The sequence below is a fragment of the Balaenoptera borealis genome (genome assembly GCF_965194805.1).
Source record: "Balaenoptera borealis genome assembly, chromosome: 9".
Classification (NCBI taxonomy): Eukaryota; Metazoa; Chordata; class Mammalia; order Artiodactyla; family Balaenopteridae; genus Balaenoptera; species Balaenoptera borealis.
Window position 1 is genome coordinate 15,760,796 of NC_138873.1, and position 20,930 is coordinate 15,781,725.

Consider the following 20,930-nt stretch of genomic DNA (forward strand, 5'->3'; position numbering starts at 1 on the left):
GCCCTCAATTATATCCTTTCTTGGACTCTAGTCTAGTGCATTTCAAACTTTGATGGGCAGAAGAATCATCTGATTTAAAATACTAAAAATAAAATTGCCATATAATCCAACTATTCCACTTCTAGGTATACACCCAAAAGAATTGAAAGCAGGATCTCAAAGAGATATTTATTTATTTATTTAATTTTTTTTTTCAACATCTTTATTGGAGTATAATTGCTTTACAATGGTGTGTTAGTTTCTGCTGTACAATGAAGTGAATCAGCTATACATATACATATATCCCCATATCTCCTTCCTCTTGCGTCTCCCTCCTGCCCTCCCTATCCCACCCCTCTAGGTGGTCACAAAGCACCGAGCTGATCTCCCTGTGCTATGTGGCTGCTTCCCACTAGCTATCTATCTTACATTTTGTAGTGTATATATGTCCATGCCACTCTCTCACTTCGTCCCAGCTTACCCTTCCCCCTCCCCGTGTCCTCAAGTCCATTCTCTAGGTCTGCGTCTTTATTCCTGTCCTGCCCCTAGGTTCCTCAGAACCTTTTTTTTTTTTTAGATTCCATATATATGTGTTAGCATACAGCATTTGTTTTTCTCTTTCTGACTTACTTCACTCTGTATGACAGTCTCTAGATCCATCCACCTCACTACAAATAACTCAATTTCGTTTCTTTTTATGGCTGAGTAATATTCCATTGTATGTATGTGCCACATCTTCTTTATCCATTCATCTGTCGATGGACACTTAGGTTGCTTCCATGTCCTGGCTATTGTAAGTAGTGCTGCAATGAACATTGTGGTACATGACTCTTTTTGAATTATGGTTTTCTCAGGGTATATGTGCAGCAGTAGGATTGCTGGGTTGCATGGTAGTTCGATATTTAGTTTTTTAAGGAGCCTCCATACTGTTCTCCACAGTGGCTGTATCAGTTTACATTCCCACCAACAGTGCAAGAGGGTTCCCTTTTCTCCACACCCTCTCCAGCATTTATTGTCTGTAGATTTTTTGATAATGGCTATTCTGACCAGTGTGAGGTGATACCTCATTGTAGTTTTGATTTGCATTTCTCTAATGATTAGTAATGTTGAGCATCCTTTCATGTGTTTGTTGGCAATCTGTATATCTTCTTTGGAGAAATGTCTATTTAGATCTTCTGCCCATTTTTGGATTGGGTTGTTTGTTTTTTTGATATTGAGCTGCATGAGCTGCTTGTATATTTTGGAGATTAATCCTTTGTCAGTTGCTTCATTTGTAAATATTTTCTCCCATTTGAGGGTTGTCTTTTCTTCTTGTTTATGGTTTCCTTTGCTGTGCAAAAGCTTTTAAGTTTCATTAGGTCCCATTTGTTTTTTTTTTTTTTATTTCCATTTCTCTAGGAGGTGGGGCAAAAAGGATCTTGCTGTGATTTATGTCATAGAGTGTTCTGCCTATGTTTTCCTCTAAGAGTTTTATAGTGTCTGGCCTTACATTTAGGTCTTTAATCCATTTTGAGTTTATTTTCGTGTATGGTGTTAGGGAATGTTCTAACTTTGTTCTTTTCCATGTAGCTATCCAGTTTTCCCAGCACCACTTATTGAAGAGGCTGTCAAAAAGATATTTATACACCCACGTTTATAGCAGCATTATTCACAATAGCCAAAAGATGAAAACAACCCAAGTGTACATAGATGAATGAATAGATGAGCAAAATGTGGTGTATCTACATCTTTGTCTATATCTACACACACACACACACACACACACACACACACACACTGGTATATTATTCAACTTTCAAAAGTAAGGAAATTTCAACACATGCCACAACATGGATGAAACTTAAGGACATGATTGTAAGTGAAATAAGCCAGTCACAAAAAGCTGAATACTGTACGAATCCACTTACATGAAGTACCTGTATAGTCAAATTCATAGAAGCTAGAAGGGTGGTTGCCAGGGGCCGGAGGAGGGAGGATGGTAAGTTGCTGTAGAATGGGTTCAGAGTTTAGATTGCAAGACAAAAAGAGTTCTGGAGAGTGATTGCAGAACAATGTGAATGTACTTAACACCACTGAACTGTACACTTAAAAATGGCTAAGATGTTATGTATATTTTACCACAATTTTTTTAAAATCTGGGAAGAGAATATAAAATATAAAATGACAGTCTCTAGGCCCAGCCGCAAGATTCATATTTTTGGTGTTTTTGTCTGGGTGGGAGGCGGGGAGGAAACGTCTTCTTAATTATCACTCCCAGGGTTTCGGAGGCAGGTAGTCTTCTGGACAAATTTGGAGATGCTTCTAGTTTTTGCATGTATGTAAAATGTTGCCTCCAAGACTGTAGATGCCTCTTTAAAAAAAGATGGGAATTAGCATTTAATGAATACTTAGATGTCAGGAGCTTAACTTTCACCCAAACAGTTGTTATTATGTGTAGTATTTTACATATAAGACAACCGAGGCTGAAAAACTGTGTGACTTACCCATGATCATAAAGATATAAAGCAGAAAAACTGGGAGTTGTTAAGTCCAGTGTGACAGAGACATTGTGATGTGTTTGCTACACCATTTCCTGTTGTTGGGCACACAGGGAGACTAGGCGTTTAGCCTCAGTCGACCTTGCAGTTCGGTTCCTGCCCTGTGCCTGAACTCTGGCCTAGGCACCTCTGACCTATACGAAAGACATGTCCAGTCCTGGCCCTTAAAAACATCCTGCTTAGACCCCAGTCCTTTCTTCTCCTTTCATAGCAAGTTTGAAGGATGTGAGCTCCAAAGAACAGTCCTATGAGATGGAAGATGGGTGCCAGCCCTGCCTGAGACTGAAAGCTGAGTAAGAGATGAATGTTTACTGTGGTCAAGCACTGACATTTCACAACGTATTTGTTACTGCAGTGTAGCCTATTTTATCCTGACTAAATCCATACCCTTGTCCTTCCCATGACAGTACTCTACCTCCCAAAGTCCAGGACATAAATTTCTTCTGTATTTCCTGCAGCATTAGGATAATGTTAAGCTTATAGAGCAGTTTTCTCCCCAGAAAAGTTTTTGGCGTTGATGTGGTTTATGAGAATGATGAAAATTCTAGACTGTAGAGAAAGAGATAGAAAAATTCACTCCTCTGACAGAGGAAGCAGCTCCAAGAGCACTATTTAAGTAATTTTTAACTTCAATTTCCTACTCCCACCTCATGACCCCAGTTCTTTTTCTCAACTTGCTAGTGTTATTTTTCTAAACCTTCAGAAAGTCAGTGGTTTAGTTTTAGCAAACCAAAAGCAAAACAGAACACTTAAGAAAAGGTTAATGATTGTTTATAAATAAATGATTGCTGCCAAATGATTCTGATGCTCAAATCTGAGCTCATGTAGGGCAAATGAGATACATTCCTGAATAACCAAAGCCAGCTCCAAGGCCCTCTGTGAAATGAGCTTGCCAAGCCATAGAGGCCCTGATGAACACATGGCCTCACACAGGAAAACAGGAAATGGAAGTGGGAGACTTATGTTTGGGCATGTGGAAGAAATGAAGACAAACAAAGACGGCTTCCTCAAAGCTGGAATCCTCCAATTTATTAGTTTGCAAAACATCATCTGAGCATTGAGTTCTCTCTTTGGTATGCGTTCATATAGCAGAGATACAGTGGTCCCCAATGTATATTTTCCCCTTTTTCTTCAGTGATAGTAACCACCAATACTTAGCTGGGCACATGGCCATACTAAATAAAGACTGTATTTTCCAGTCTCATTAGGCAGCTGTTTGTAGCCACAGAGCTAAGTTCCAGTCATATCCATCTCATGGGATATGAGAAAAGGTGATATCTACAGGTTCCAGGAAATGTCCTTAGAAAGGATAGGGGATTCTTCTTCTCTTCATTACCCACTCAGCATTCTGACGGAGATATGATGGTCAGTGCTCCACCTTGGACCATAAGGATGAGGACCAGACCCTTGGGTTGGTGGAATACAAAGTTGGAAGTACTGGGGCCCAGATGATCCTAGAACTGCCATAACAGCCTTGAACTGTCTACACTCAGAGTTTTGCATGAGGGAGATATGCACTCTATACCCTCTTATTATGTTTAAGCCACTGTGATTTGGGACCTTAAAGTTAGTGGTAAGTTGGTCTGACTAATACAGTGAGCAGTTTTCTAGCTTGGTTAAATGTCTTGTTTATTGTCTAAAATGCACGCACTTGCTGCATAATGCAGACAATGGAAGGCAGAGGATACATGTAGGTCAATCTGTGGTTCACATTTTTTAAAAAAATGGTCAAGGGCTGGGAACTTTAGTCTGGAAATCCTTCCACCAAATATTTGCGCCCGAAAAAATGTGAACACGTGTCAAACTCATAGTCTCCATGGCAGTAAATACTTTATGCCTCAATCAAAATTTTTTTAAAAATTAGGGTTTGTGTTAAACTAATAATCAGGTTGTAATTTTGAAACTATAAACAAAAGTATCTTTGCTCTCAGCACTATTTTGTTGCTTTAATTATTATGAGGTCAGTGCTTGAAGATAAAAGATAAATCAAAGAGTGTCTGGCAGTTTCCAAACACAATATAAGCTCACACACACACACACACATGAAATCAAGTAGTTTTTAAAGGTATTAGAGTCATGTTCATTCCTGGTTAAATAGTTCCAGTTCAGATGGAAGGAAAAAGAAAAGCTTTAAGTTTATGACAGTTTTACTTTACAAATTCAGAATGATACATGATATTAGCACAAAAAGTCTACTTCGGGCCCACTGTTACATGACAACAAATACATACTTTATGAAAGAATAAATGTGTGCATGTAAGCCTGGATTTTTTTCCTTTCTTAACGCCAGAATCAGGTTCAATTAGATAACAAATTTAATTCAGTAACCATTCCTTGAATGCCTACATGTGTCAGGCTCTATGCAAACCTCTGGTGACCTGAAGATAATGAGACATGGTCTGGACTGCTGTCCCGAGGACACAGTTCATAGGGGAGCCAAGGACATGCATCGCCATTTGTGATACCCAGAATCTCTGCAAGTCCTAAACTCACATAATGAACAAAACACTCTAGAAGGAGAAGGAAGCAGTTAATCCTATCTGGGGTGAGAGGAGACATCTAAGGAAGTCTTGTGGAATAAATAGAATTTCTCCAGGCATAGGAAGTGGGGGAGATATTCCAGAGAAAGAATAGCAAATACAAAGGAATAGAGGGTTGAAAGTGCACGTTATATTCGGGAAATAATGGTGGCTGGGACACAGCTGGGGGGCTTCAGCAGCCAACACTCTGGCAGCCAGGAGAGTAGATATTTCCAACCAGATAGGAGACCTGATCACAGCACACAGCACCCACTCTACCTAATGAGACAGTTCATTTGGACGCTATTAAATGTTAGAAAACACAGCTTTCTGGTTGCAAGTAGCAAGCGGAGAGCATATATTGCTTACGAACCTGTAAGGACTCCTCAATGCATTCCGGCTAAAGTCCAAGTCCATCGTGGCCCCTTCAGGCCCATTTGCAATCTGGCACCAATTTACATTTCCAGTCTCATCTTCCGTCACACTCTCTCTCCATGCCTTAACTGCAGCTGCAATGCCAGGTGTAGTGTCTTTGCTAGAGCAGATTAGCACAGTCTCAGGCCTACGGTACGCAGCCCATGATTTGGTGAATGGTTTCTTTTCCACTCCTGTTAGACAAGAGGATCAGAAACTGTTCTTATTCATATGGGACAGACAAGAGTATATATTTACAGTGTTGCCCCAGAGCTATGTTAACTCTCCTGCCATCTGTCATGATATATTCATAAGGACCTGAACTACCTGGACATTCCATAGAATAACTCACTAGTCCATTACACCAATGACATTATGTTAACCAGATGAGCAAGAAGTGCCTAGCAGATTGGAGGCCATCGTGTGCGCCATAAAAGTGGGAAGTAAACTCTTTGAAGATTCAGGGGCCTGTCACATCAGTGAAGTGTGGAGGGGCATGCCAGGACATCCCATCACATTAAAGGACAAATGATTCATCTGTTGCTTCTCAGCACTAAGAAGGTAGCACAATTCTTGGTAGGTGGCTTCTGGCTCTGGAACCAGCATATTTCACACTTGAGAATGCTCTTTGACCCATTTAATAACTGCTATGAAAGCTGCAAGACTTGAGTCAGTCCCAGAGCAGGAAAGGGCTTTGTGTAAGTCCAGACTGAAGTACAAGCACCCTTAATGCTCAGGCCACTTGATCCAGCAGACACCAGATACTGATGGAAAGCCACTTTGTGGAGTTGATGGGGAGCCCCAGTAGGAGAATCTCAATGTAGACCCTAGAGTTTTGGAGAAAGACCATGCCTCCTATAGGAGAGAATTCTACAGCTTTGGAAAGCTTGGTGTGCTACTTGCCTCAGGTAAAGATAGAGCATTTGACCATAAGCCATCAAGTGTCCAGGTGTTTAGAGCTGCCCATCATGAATGAGGTTCTGTCTGAATCGACAAGTCAAAATGTTGGGTAGACCCAACAGCAACCCATTGTTAGATGGAGTACACTCAGGACTGGAAGTGATCAGGGCCAAAGGGTATAAATAAACTGCAGGCCAAAGTCATCAAAAACAGGAAAGTCTAAGAAACTATCGCAGCCAAGAGGAAACCAAACAGACACGACAACTCAGTGTAATAGGGTGGATGGGATCCTGGACTGATCCAATCCAGGATCAGAAAAATACACTTGGTGAAAACTAAGGCTATCTGAATAAACCGTGGACTTCAGTTAATAATAATGTGTTAATATTGGTTCATTAATTGTAACAAACATAACATAGGAATGTAAGATGTTAATAACGGGAAATTGGACATGGGATATATGGGAATTTTCTACTATCTACTCAATTTTTCTGTAAACTTAAAGCTATTCTAAAAATTGTCTATTAATAAAAAAGATATAACAATAAAAATATTAAACTTTGACTCATTTCACACCAGACACAAAAATCAACTCAAAATGGATCATAGAACTACATAGAAAACCTAAAACTATAAAAGTTCCAAAAAAAAAAAAACAGAGGAGGAAATCTTTATGACCAGGGGTTAGGAAAAGATTTCTTAGGATACAAAAAACACAAATCATAGAAGAAAAAAATTGATAAATTGAACTTCATCAAAGTGAAATCTCCTGCTTTTCAAAAGACATTGTTAAGGAAATGAAATGGTAAGTGACAGACTGGGGGAAAATGCTCTCAATACGTATAACTAGCAACGCATTTGCATCTAGAATATATAAAGAGCTTTTGCAACTCAACGATAAGAAAATAAACACTAATTTAGTGGGAGGAAATGAACGGTCTTTTCAATAAATGGTTCTAGGTTTGTTAGATATTCTTAAGGAAAAAAAGGGGAACTTCGACCCCTAATTCACACCATACACAAAAATCAACTCCAGGTGGTCACAATCCTAATGGTAAAACGTAAAACAATAAAAGAAAAGAAAGTACAGGATATAAACCATTTTTTATATAATATATATATAATATATATATTATATATAATATATTAATTATATATTAATTTTTATTAAATTAATCAAATTTAAAATTTATGTTCCTCAAAAAAAAATTTATTTAATGGAAACACGTCACAGACCAAGAGAAAATATTCTCAGTATATATATCATCCAAAATAGTTTCCATCCAGAATATATAAAGAACTCTTACTGAACTGATGCTTCACAAAAGAAGATGTACGAATGGCTAATAAGCACATGAAAAGATGCTCAACATCATTAGTCATCAGGTAAATGCACATTACAACCACAATGGGACCCTACTACGCGTCATTAGAATTGCTGGTGGGAATGTGAAATGGGAAGATCAGATTGGACTACAGTTTGGTAATTTCTTATACAGTTAATCATACGCTTATCATATAACCCAGCAAATTCCACTCTTAAGTGTTGTATTAGTCAGGGTTATACAGAGAAACAGAATAGGAGACATATATATTCATTATAAGGAATTGGCTCATGCAATTATAGAGGCTAAGTCCCACCATCTGCTGTTGGCAAGCTGGAGACCCAGAAAAGCCAGTGGTATAATTCAGTATGAGTTCAAAGGCCTGAGAACCAGGAAAGCCAATGGCAGTCCAGAGGGCAGGAGAAGATGAGATGAGATGTCACAGCTCAATCACTGAGGCAGAAAAAAGGTTTGAATTCCTCCTTCCTCTGCCTTTTGTTCTATTCAGGCCCTCAACAGACTGGACGATGTCCGCTCCTATTGGGGAGGATAATCTGTTTTATGAGTCCACCAATTCAAATGCTAATGTCACCCAGAAACACCCTCACAGACAACCCAGAAATAATGTTTAATCTGGGCACCTTGTAGCCAGTCAAGTTGACGCATAAAACTAACCATCACAAACGATTGACCTTCGCAAGTGTTTACCCAAGAGAAATGAAAAGTTCATTCCACACAAAGGCTTGTACACAGATGTTCATAGCAGCTTTGATCATAATACGCAAAGACTAGAAACAAACCAAATGTCTATCACCAGGTAAGCGGATAAGCAAATTGTGACTTACCTGTGCAGTAGACCATTACTCACTAATGAAAAGCAATGGTACAGGCAGTAACATAGAAGAATCTTAAAAACATTAGACTGAGATAGTGAGTGAAAGAAGCAAGGCATGAAATATGGCTCCATTTATATGAAATTCTAGAAAACATACATTTAGTCTATGGGGACAGAAAATGAACCAATGATTACCTGGGGTGGGGGATTGGGAGAATTAACTAGATAGGCCACAGGGGACATTTTTGGAGTAAGAGAAATGCTGTATATGATTTTGGTGGTGACTTGTGAATGCATTAGTCAAAACTCATCACAGTGTACACTTCAAATGGGTGTGTTTTTTTCCTAAGTAAACCATATCTCGATTTTAAAGTTTATTTTTTAAAACATAGTTGAAACAGTTCATACTCCTACCAACAACGTATAGGTGACATTTTTTGATAGCCTCTGTATCACTAGTTATGATTGCAGCTTTAATTTTTTACCATTCTGGTGGGTGAAAAGTGTAATTTCCAACTTTTGAGGTAAACTTCTGTGGATTATGCAATAGGCATCCATGAACAAACACCACACTAGAGAGTTCTATGCTAAAAGTCATTGCAAATGAAGCTATTACTAACGAGACTCACTAGGGCGATCATTTACACTTTCTCATATTTTCATTTGTAAAGAATTATCCTAATATTCCATTATTCTCTAAGAATTTCAACATTTCAGCTTCATTCTGATCTTATTGTCAATGATTGTCTTTTATCTTTTGTCGCTACGCTTATTCTTCCCACGTCTTAGATTCATGGCAGAACTTCAGAGCAAAATCAGGGAAGGATCACGGCAGGGTTGCTTTAGCCCAAGTACCTCCTATCAGCTCCCTCCCCACACCACCATTTTTTGACACGGACAATTGCTGTTTCCTCAGTCTTATGAAGAGTGTTATATAAATGCAGCTTCAGGACAGGAACCACCGCCCCCAACCTGATTAATGTCCCGAAGCTACTCCTACATGGAAATGCTAGAGCCATGGTTGATCTTAGAAATCACGTGCTCCAACTTGCGTGTTTTATAGGTTAGAAGACTGTAGTCAAGCAGCTGGTAGTGGCTGGCCTGGAACTAGAATTTCAGACCCCTAACCCCTGGGCTGCACTCTATTCCTAGACACTCGCTGCTTCATTGGTCAGCAGAACTGCAGCTCACGCTAGGCGTTCAGAGGTGGGTGCCCAAATGCGCAGCTCTTCACACGCCATAGCTGTCAGAAATATTGAAAATACATGATATCATGAGTTGATACAAATGGCTTTGTCTAAATAAATAAATATGCTGTGATTTTTAAGATTTAACAAACAATGAGCTAATGCCCTGGAAGGTTCCTCAGTGACAGCTGTAACTAGGACAAAAATATTTGTGTGTCTGGTACAATCATTGTATGTTTGCTTAGAATAACACTGGATTCTGACTTTATCCTGGCATAATTTTTAATAGTGTCTTCTTCCACTCTGAAAAATGTTTGAAAGAGACATTATATTACCACTGTGATTACATGGGATTTCTAGCTAATAAGCAGCCCTGTTCTATCTGCTAATTTTTTATTACTGGAAATAAGTTAGGGGGGCATTTGGGGCAAATGGCTTGTAATCAACTTATAAATCATGCTAGACTAGAAAAAAGAGCACAATTCTCTCCTTTACTGCTTTAGAAAATAAAAAGCTGACTCAGTTGCTCAATTTGCTAGAGGATTATCTTGAAACAATGCTTTAGGACAGTGGTCCCCGGCCTTTTTGGCACCAGGGACCGGTTTCGTGGAAGACAGTTTCTCCACAGATGCAGGGGGTGGGGGATGGTTCAGGCTGTAGTGCGAACGATGGGGAGCGATGGGGAGCGGCAGGTGAGGCTTTGCTAGCTCGCCTGCCGCTCACCTCCTGCTGCACAGCCCACGGACCTGGGGGTTGGGGACCCCTGCTCTAGGAAACTTCTCCGATTCCAAGCGCCCATCTATCTGCTCTTCATAAGGAAATTAAAGTCCAACTCTGGAAAAATATTTTTGGTGGAATGTGAAATTAAAGCTCATCAAATTTAACTTGTATACAAATTGAAGGGCTTGGAATCCTGCTACCTATGAAATCCCAAGTTTGACAGTACACGTGTACTGTGTATATGCATTTGTGAAATCTCGTCTTGTTTTAACTTTCCACTGAGTAAGGGCTAAGAGGAAGACCTGGCTTATAGCATTCTGGACGGGACATCACGCCAGGAGGCCAGGCCTGCTGGGAAATGTCCCTTCTCTGTGTGCTGTTGCAAGCCACAGAGCTCCTTCAGATAAGGAACTGTGTGCCGTTCTCTTCTCTGAATTTCCCATTTACCAACCTTGGTGCTTTCAACCAGAAGTTTCTCCATGGCCACTGATCCAATGAAGGACACTTTCATTCAGCACAGGCTAGTGAGGATAAGACAGTGAATTCGTTTCTGAGGACCACCATCATCAATACCACAGAGTGGTGGCTTCAAGAACAGAAATTTATCTCCTCACCTTTCTGAAGGCTACAAGTCCAAGATCAAGGGGTTGGCAGGGTTGGTTTCATTCTGATGCCTCTCTCCTTGGCTTGTACATGGTCACCTTCTCCTTTGTCTTCACATGGTCTTTCCTCTTGCATGTCTGTGTCCTAATCTCCTCTTCTTATAAGGACACCAGTCCTATTGGATTAGGGTTCACCCTACTGACCTGACTTTAACTTAATCACCTCTTTAAAGACCCTATCTCCAAATACATTCCGCGGGAATGGGGATCAGGGCTTCAATGTATGAATTTCAGGGGGATGCAACTCAGCCCAAAACAGGCAGTAACTGGGATTTTTTCATTAACTGACCTTGAGAAGCATTGCACAACGCTGTCCAGTACACTTCTCACTTGCCACCTGGGCAGGGGTAGAGGGGGTAGGGTTTGTGTCAAATGAGGAAAATTAATGTACCAATTCATCCCCTGTACAGATGACAAGCCAAGAAGCATGACCAATCAAATGTGTCCCACAAGGACCACAGCATGCCCTGGGGCTCCATCCTGGGAGAGGAAATGTTCCTATTTTCACTAACTCTATACCTTCCCACTCTCCAAGATGAGGCGCAAACACCATCTCTTCGTGAAAAGACACCCCCGATAGCTCCCTTCTCCAGCCTCAGCCATGCCTGCCAGAGAGGTGGGTAAGTTCTCCCAGTATCTGTCATGTAGCGCTTATCTCTTCTGATGGTTCTTATCACACTGTATTACTATGCTTACAGGTGCTTTATATTTATTCAATATAATAGATGAATACCATTTATGTTTCAACTGGACCAAGTCTTTTCTTTCTGTATCCCTACAGCCAGACCCTGTGTCTGACACACAGTAGACAATTAATAAATGATTGAATAAATGAATAGGTAATTTGCTTTTCCCATATTCTTTCTTGGCTGAGGCTGGCAGACCACCCAGGGGATACACACGTGTAGACAAAATGTGTTCACTAACAGAGTCCTACAACCAGCCACATGATCATGTGTGAAACTGTCAGAGGAATTAGAGAACATCAAAATCTCATTATGCACCACTTCTTAGATGTGTTATACACAAGCACTCATATGGAGCAAGCGTGCCAGTTTGTTGGGTTGTTTGTCTTTCCACGACGTGAGGCACAGGAAAGGGCTATCTTAAAACTCTGCTGCTCAAACTCTGGAGCCCAATTGCCTGGGTCTGAATCCCAACTCTGCTACTTACTAGCTGTGTGACCTTGGGCAAGTTACTTAACCTCGCTGCGTCTCAGTTTCCTCATTTGTAAAACAGAGATAATAATAGTAACACCTACTCCAGAGGGCTGTCATGAGGAAGAAAAGAGTATATATAAAGTACTTCGGATAGTTTCTGGAGTGTCATACATGCTGTATAAGTGTTTGCTACCATCACCGTGTTAATACTGTCACAGTTATTATTAATAAAAGGGAATCATTTAGTTTGGTTCCACACTGTCATTGTAATTCCAATCAATCCCCCAAGCGCACCACCCTACGAGGGGCTCTCATGGCCCTGACCCTGACCTCGCTGGGCCTCCCCTGTCAGCGGCCACCCCAGGCAGAGGTGCTGGTCACTGCTGTTTGGGAGGTAGTCTCCCTGGGCCACAGAGCCCACTGCACTCCTTTCCACCACCCTGTGTCCTGCAGGACTGGGGGCAAAAATAAGGGTCATAACCACCCCCTCCAAAAGGAGGGAGGGGAGTTTGGGAAGGGAGACTTTTTGCTTTTCAACATTAAAGCACAAACAGAAAGGAATGGAATGGAGAGAGGAGCTAGAGGAGGGGACAGAAGGGGTGAAGAAAGGATGGGTGGGGAGGCGAGAAGAGGGAAGGAGGGATGGGGGGAGGTAGGGGCCTGGATGGAGGGGGATGGGAGGGAAGGGGAGGGGGAAGAGGGAAGGGGAGAGGAGAGAAGGGATGGGGGAGGAGGGGAGGGAAGAGGAGGAGGGGGGAAGGGCGGGAAGCAGAGGGGAGGCAGGAGAGCTCGCAGGACAGGGACACTCCAGGCCTGGTCTGGGAGCAGTTCCAATGACTCCCCACATGAAAACAACCCATGACCACCAGCCTCCCCAGAGCCAGCTGTTTCCACTTCCGTAACATATGCTCACTCACGTAAATTGTTTACTAACTTCACATCCAGATTTTTTTAAATAGAGGAAAACCTGGGGTTTGTCTTCACCCACCAGAAGAGCAGAGATAAGGGGGGGAAATTCAATAACAAACAAAACGTAAAATCAGAACGAACATTACAGGAGAACTGAGGTTTCTCCAGAGCGGCCCAGCTCCCTTCACTTTCAGGGCTTCCTGAGTCAGTGAGGGGCCTGCCTCGTCCACGCAGCTGCATCTGCATCCCGCTTACAAAGCCCAGCATCTGAATTCTAGAGAGAGAGGGTGACCAAGAACAGGTGAAGAGCAGGGCTGGCGGCTGCAACCACGGTGAGCGCTAGCAAAGCACCACACTTGAAAGCCCGGCCCACAGCGAGTGGACACTGCAACCTATGTTGTGTGGTGTCGAGAGCACGTGGTCCCAAGCCAGACCACCAGGGTCTCTAGTCCCAGCTCTGCCACTTGGGAGCTGTGTGATCTGCAGTGAGTTACTGAACCTCTCTGTGCCTCAGTTTTATCATCTATCAAAGGGGGATAAAAATAGTGTCCACCTCCTGAGATGGCTGAGGGGTAAAATGAGTTCAAGTAAAGCACTTAGAATAGTGCTGGCATTTACTAAGCCATTTTTTTACCTAATTTTAAAAACTAGAATTTTTTACCTAATTTTTTAACCTAATTTTTAAAACTAAAGTTTTTACCTAATTAAAACACTGGAATTCATTACTTCTCTTTGATATCCTCGACCTAGATTTATCATGGGATTCTCGCTTAATATGATGTTCTCAAAGAAACATCAAAATCACAAAAGTGGTTGGAAACATTGTGTATGAGGGTCATATTTGAAGCTCCTAGCAGGATACATACTCTTCCAAAATGTATGTAGCAGAAAAACATAAGATTTTCAAAATCAAACAAAAGTTTCATGTTGAGATGCATTATGTTGCTGGTCTAAACCTCTGAAAGAATGTTTCTGTTCCTGAAATGAACAGAAAGTATATTTCTAGCCACAGTCCTTCAATCCTTAAGTAGCCAAGGCACTAGATGTTTGTCAAAGACACTGCATTTGAGCAATAAAAGTGGTACTTTGCTCCATCAAGGGTACTTTGAGGACAGTTTATTTACACCACTTCTCTATGAATCCAAAGGAGATACACCGAGGAGAACAGGGGATGATTTTATTATTGGTCAATCTTACTCCCAACTGTATCTTTCCTTCTTTAGTAAAATTTGCCCACATCCAAATATTAATTATTTCCAACTATTAATCTAGCCTAATAGTCTGGTTGCACTGTTAATTTTCTAATATTAATTTCTCTGATTTTATAATTAGTACATACACATATTAAACATGTTTTATTTGCTTCCTCTAGTTCATTCCATTTCTGGCCACAGCCCCAGGATGGAAATATCAAGAAGGTACTTCTCACCTCATTGGTACTGATGATGTTGTTTGCAGTTCCATCTGCTTTTGGTATGTGGCCTTTTCTTACATTTAACATTCAGGAAATGTGCAAGCTTGTATTATTTTGAGGGTGTGAGGGTGAAGCAATAGTATTTTCATTTAAGTTGGCAAAAGATGCATCAAGAATATCAGGTCTGACAGCTTATTAAACCAGAATCCCATGATAAATCTATGTTGAGACTATCAAAGAGAAGTAATGAATTCTAGTTTTTAAAATTTGGTAAAAATTCGTGTGTACATATAACAAAAATAGTGCTTAGTAAATGCCAGGGGCTATTCTTAGTGCTTTACTTTAACTCATTTTACCCACAGCCATCTCAGGAGGTGGATACTGTTTTATTTTTATTGCCCTTTGATAAATGATAAAACTGAGGCACAGAGAGGTTCAGTAACTCACTGCAGATCACACAGCTCCCAAGTGGGAGAGTTGGGACTCGAACCCAGAGGTCTGGCTTGGGGCCTCCTTGCTCTCAACACCACACAACATAGGTTGCAGTGTCCACTCCCTGTGGACCAGGCTTTCAAGTATGGTGCTTTCAGCAGAGGAGACCATAAACAAGACGAAAAGACAACCCTCAGAATGGGAGAAAATATTTGCAAACGAAGCAACTGACAAAGGATTAATCTTCAAAATATACAAGCAGCTCATGCAGCTCAATATCAAAAAAACAAACAACCCAATCCAAAAATGGGCAGAAGATCTAAATAGACATTTCTCCAAAGAAGATATACAGATTGCCAACAAACACATGAAAGGATGCTCAACATCACTAATCATTAGAGAAATGCAAATCAAAACTACAATGAGGTATCACCTCACACCAGTCAGAATGGCCATCATCAAAAAATCTACAAACAATAAATGCTGGAGAGGGTGTGGAGAAAAGGGGACCCTCTTGCACTGTTGGTGGGAATGTAAACTGATAGAGCCACTATGGAGAACAGTATGAAGGTTCCTTAAAAAACTAAAAATAGAACTACTATACAGCCCAGCAATCCCACTACTGGGCATATACCCTGAGAAAACCATAATTCAAAAAGAGTCATGTACCAAAATGTTCATTGCAGCTGTATTTACAATAGCCAGGACATGGAAGCAACCTAAGTGTCCATCGACAGATGAATGGATAAAGAAGTTGTGGCAAATCTATACAATGGAGTATTACTCAGCCATAAAAAGAAACGAAATTGAGTTATTTGTAGTGAGGTGGATGGACCTAGAGTCTATCATACAGAGTGAAGTCAGAAAGAGAAAAACAAATACCGTATGCTCACACATATATATGGAATCTAAAAAAGAAAAAAAAAAAGGTTCTGATGAACCTAGGGGCAGGACAGGAATAAAGACGCAGACGTAGAGAATGGACTTGAGGACACGGGGAAGGGGAGGGGGAAGCTGGGACGAAGTGAGAGAGTGGCATGACATATATACACTACCAAATGTAAAATAAGTAGCTAGTGGGAAGCAGCCGCATAGCACAGGGAGATCAGCTTGGTGCTTTGTGACTACTTAGAGGGGTGGGATAGGGAGGGTGGGAGGGAGACGCAAGAGGGAAGAGATATGGGGATGTAGGTATATGTATAACTGGTTCTCTTTGTTATACAGCAGAAACTAACTCAACACTGTAAAGCAATTATACTCCAATAAAGACGTTAAAAAAAAAGTGTGGTGCTTTGCTTGCACTCATGTGGTTGCAGCCGCCAGCTCTGCTCTTCCCCTGTTCTTGGTCACCCTCTCTCGCTAGAAGTCGGATGCTGGGCTTTGTAAGCGGGATGCAGATGCAGCTGCGTGGACGAGGCAGGCCCCTCACTGACTCAGGAAGCCCTGAAAGTGAAGGGAGCTGGGCCGCTCTGGAGCAACTTCAGTTCTCCTGTAGCGTTCTTTCTGCTTTTATGTTTTGTTAGATGTGGAATTTCCCTCCTTACCTCTGCTCTTCTGGTGGGTGCAGACAAAGCCCAGGTCATCCGTAACTTATCGTGGTCCAGCGTATCCCATAATGAATGTATCCTGTGTATTCATCAGAGTGCTTTGCTTCCAAAGGCCCGCACTTATGGTCCTTCTGCAGAGCCTGCCTCCCAGCTGCAGGGCCCCTCTGTGGGCACCAGCAGAGCTTGCACCCCCTGGGCAGCCTTGGCCGGTGGCTGATAAGTCAGGGCTGTGAGAGTCCAGCTCCCAGGGCTTCAGGCAGGACAAATCCAAGACGCAAGTGACACTCCGGAGTTCTACAGGATCAAACCACAGCAACGCTCCACGGGGTTCTGTCTGAGATTGCGCCGTGGTTGGCTTCTCTCCCTCCCTGTTCCGCCTTCCCCACCCCTCTCCTGGTTTCTCCTGGGGGCATCTTAAGAAACTGCTTCACCCAAATCCTTGTCTGAGGGTCTGCTTCTGAGGAACCCAAGCAGGAGGAAGGGGCTGGCCTGAGCGGACAGCAGGGTGGTGTCCTATGGATGGGAGGGAAGGCAGGGTGTCTGGTGAGGCTGGGGCACTTGGGAGTGGGAGGATAAGGATCCTTCTGGGTGTTTCTGTGCTACCAGTCATTAAATAAAGCTTCTCCAGTAGGGAGGGGGAGGAGTGCTGGATGCTGGGGAGGAAGGAGGGGTGTGAAATATTTGGCTGGGAGAGTCAGAGCACGACTGTTGTAAGGAAATTTGGTGAGACTTCTAGACAGTGTGGGCTGATGCTCTCTGGCCACATAAGCTACTCGGGCTGGGGACTGGATTAGCCAAGATTGGAGCTATTTCTAGGAGAGTAGGCTGGAGGGAAAGAGGTTAAAGGGGTAGAAGAAGGGGGGCGATTATGATGATGAGGGACCTTTGCTGGATACAGAAGGAAGTGACAACATTGGAGGGGTGACCTAGAAAAGAGGGTGACGACAGTGGATTGTAGATCCTGATAAAGTTAGAGAATTGTCAGCAGAGTGGTCCTAGTCTGTGACCATGGGAAGTGGTGGGCAGACTGTGGGGTGCCCGGAACGGAGGTTGCGGAGGTGATGAGGTGGTTGTCACGTCAGGGTCAAAGGTGGGACTAGGGCGTGGGAGGCTGGCATGGGGTAGAGCGCCAGACCACCAGCTGCTAGAGCCCCTCTTCTCTTAAGCCTAGTAACTGAATGTTTAGATATTCTATACATTTTCTTTTTTTATTTGTTCTTGCTTGTTTTTTGAGACTTTAGCAAGGAGGTGAGGAGCTGAGGGTAGAACAGCGCTTGAAAAGTTGCTCCCAAGCTGTTCCACCCTCACTGAATCTGTACGCGGTGCCCTGGAAAGCGGCCAGGACCCTCCTCCCCCCCGCAACATGTGCCTGGACGTGACAGCTTTCGCTTCACCCCAGAACTTCTCTCAGTTTTTCTGTTAATTCTTCAGATCTATGACCTCTAATTTCCATGGTTTTCTCCCAGATTGGTTCGAGGGGAAGGGGCTGTGAGCCTTGTTCTCAACACGTGTAGGTTTTGAGCAATTTCTCTACGGAACTTTGAAAGCCAGGACTGTGTCTATACTCTCCCCTCATTTCCACAAAAGTTCAATATTTTAGAAGAAAACTCCTCTCCTACAATCAAGTCGGCACTTAGTCTTAGCTGCCCGATGGCTCTGACTAGTTCTTTACAACAGGGTGACACCAGGAAGGATGTAGAATCTCTTTCCTCAGCATCTCTAGGGTAAGTATCACTTCCCCCAACATACATGTGCACACAAACACACACACACACACATGCAGTGCACACAGTCTTGTGAGTATCTAGCATAACCCAAGGAATGATTTCCAACGCACAAGCATTGAGCAGGATGGCTAAACGGTAGAAGTCAAGAGAAATGGACCCTCCCCATGACTCTCTCTCTCTCTCTCCCGGTTTTTAGGTGAGGCGTGGTCTCTGCCATGAATCCTCTGTGAGGTGAGAACATATTTTCCCCCCGAAGTCTTGAGCATAGCAGGCAGGAGGGGGAGGACAAGGAGATGCCAGCAGCATCCTTTTCTGGGTCAGGTGGTGGCCCTGAGACTGAGCACATCGGTGACTGCAACAGCCAACCTCAAGGGCGTCTGGTAGCACTTGGGGCTTCTCTGCAGGTATTCTTCCTGCCCTCCTACCCAATATGAGTGGGGGGATGAGTAGGGTACTGACTGTGAAGGTCTTTCCCTTCTTTTGAGCGTATACCTATGTAATATGGCTGTAGCTGAAACGTTTTGTCCAAATGGCTTAAGTTTTTGAGAACCCAGGGAGCACGGCAAATCCCTCTGCGCACGCAACAATTTCAGAAATGGATTTATTTAACATGGATCATAAAAGTGTTGAAAGAGTTTCTACAGTGAACTTTGCCTCTTGCCTCCAAACAGAGTAGTGGATGCCACCATGAATTAAGTTTTTCTCCCAGCAACACCACATAGCAGAAGTTGGAAAAGATGGAGAAACCCCAATTTTCTCTTAAATGAAAAAGGTTTGCCCCATTCCTCTCTTGTCTAAACATAAAGTATGTATGATTCTTTTTTTGCCTCCCACAGCCTGGACTCAGCCCTTTGCCAATATCAACAAATACTGGCAGCAGTAAATACTGTATCAACTAAATGTGTTTTCCAACATTCATCCAGGTATCTGCAGAGCCAACTCTCTGTTATCCACGATGCAGGTTAACTGGGCTCTGCCGGGCATCTCTTTGTCCCCTCAGTCGGCCCAAAGCCCCCTTGCAGTCCAACCACATGTCGGATGTTGGATGTACATACTTTCCCAAAGAGCCAGCCACCCCTACAGAGAGGGTGATATAAAGCGTTAGGATGTGGAGGGATGGAAGAAGCGGGGGTACCCGCCACCCGGGACTAGTTTCATTATTTCTCCTTCCTCATTGTTGCTAATTAAGATTCACATTAAAATGTGAACACACGTTCTTAACATGCTACCTCCAGTCTTGCTGAAATTACCTGGATTATAGATCATGTCCAAAGTAATTTCTTCCCAAAACCTGGTGTACAACCGTAAGCTGGGAAGTTCATAATATGTGTTATATTTTATGATAACATTCAGGTAAAGCCATGCAAACTTGTCTATCATTGAAAGGTTCATTTTGAGTCGTGTTAACTGAAGGTGAGTTGATTCATTTATACACAACTCCCTCACTTCCCTTTGAGCAATTGTCAAGCGTGCTTGACACAGTGCAAGTGACCTTCAAATACTGGGGCGGGGGGCGAGGTGGGGATATTGGCTTGGACTGTCAGTGTAGATTTGGAGCATGAATTGCTCCAAAGAATCCTGATTTCTTACGCATGAACTACTGACCCTGGCACTGGGGCCAGGAGAGCAGGACGGGAAGGAAGGTGAACTCCCGCTGATTCAGGGGCCCTCCCAGGCTGCCTTTTCCACGGTGTCAGCAGTATTCACCTCACTTTCCTCTCCTCCCTCTTCCGCCCCACCATAAGTCCTGTCCCTGGAAGCACTTTTCAGTTGCCAAGAATCAGGAACACTGGGAAACCATCCAAAAAGCTGGGTGGCTACTTTATTTTCCATAGCCCACACGGTAACACGTGGCCCTGCATTTAGCATTGGGTCATAGGTGTGGACACAGCATGGCTTAAAGGAAGGAACACAGCACCAGAAAGAGAAGTCTTCAGTGACTCCAGTACCAAGCAAGTGTGTGACCTGGAAGCCAGCCTTCCTTATGGGCCTGTCTAGCTGAAGATGCAGCAATGTTCTGTAGGGCTTTCAGAAGTGTTTCCTCTAGCTCCACTGCTTGGAGCGATGCTTCTCTTGTTGGAGCTGCTGGTCTGAGGACCACATTTTCAGCAGGAAGAGAACAGGCCCCCATAGCCACGTAATTTCCAGGAGATGGAAATAAAACAAGGAGAAAATTCCCAGAAGTCAATGTGCCTGCCCACTGAGGATCATAGGAAATGCCCTTGAAACCAGTATCGGGTCCTGAGCTGGAGAAACAGCTCCTGTCTTTGCTTTCAAAACATTCCTGGGCTTCCCTGGTGGCGCAGTGGTTGAGAGTCTGCCTGCCGGCGCAGGGGACACGGGTTTGAGCCCTGGTCTGGGAAGATCCCACATGCCGCGGAGCAGCTGGGCCCGTGAGCCACAATTACTGAGCCTGCGCGTCTGGAGCCTGTGCTCCGCAACAAGAGAGGCCACGACGGTGAGAGGCCCGCGCACCACAGTGAAGAGTGGCCCCCGCTTGCCACAACTAGAGAAAGCCCTCGCACAGGAACGAAGACCCAACACAGCCATAAGTAAATAAATAAATAATAATTAAAAAAAAAAAAAACATTCCTAATGTTCCACTGTGTAAGAAATATGTCAAACACCTCCATTGGAAAAACAGTCTCCAAAGATGAAACGGT

The 20,930-nt window shown here is 43.0% G+C and overlaps 1 long non-coding RNA gene across 1 annotated transcript; it reads right to left on the bottom strand.

The window, feature by feature from the left end:
* Positions 1 to 557: 557 nt before the first annotated feature.
* On the bottom strand, positions 558 to 16,525 carry LOC309634951. The gene is made up of 2 exons (XR_014248521.1): positions 11,031 to 16,525; positions 558 to 8,211 (listed from the first exon to the last, which is right to left on the bottom strand). It is a non-coding gene; the product is annotated as an uncharacterized lncRNA (long non-coding RNA).
* Between the last annotated feature and the right edge of the window lie 4,405 nt (positions 16,526 to 20,930).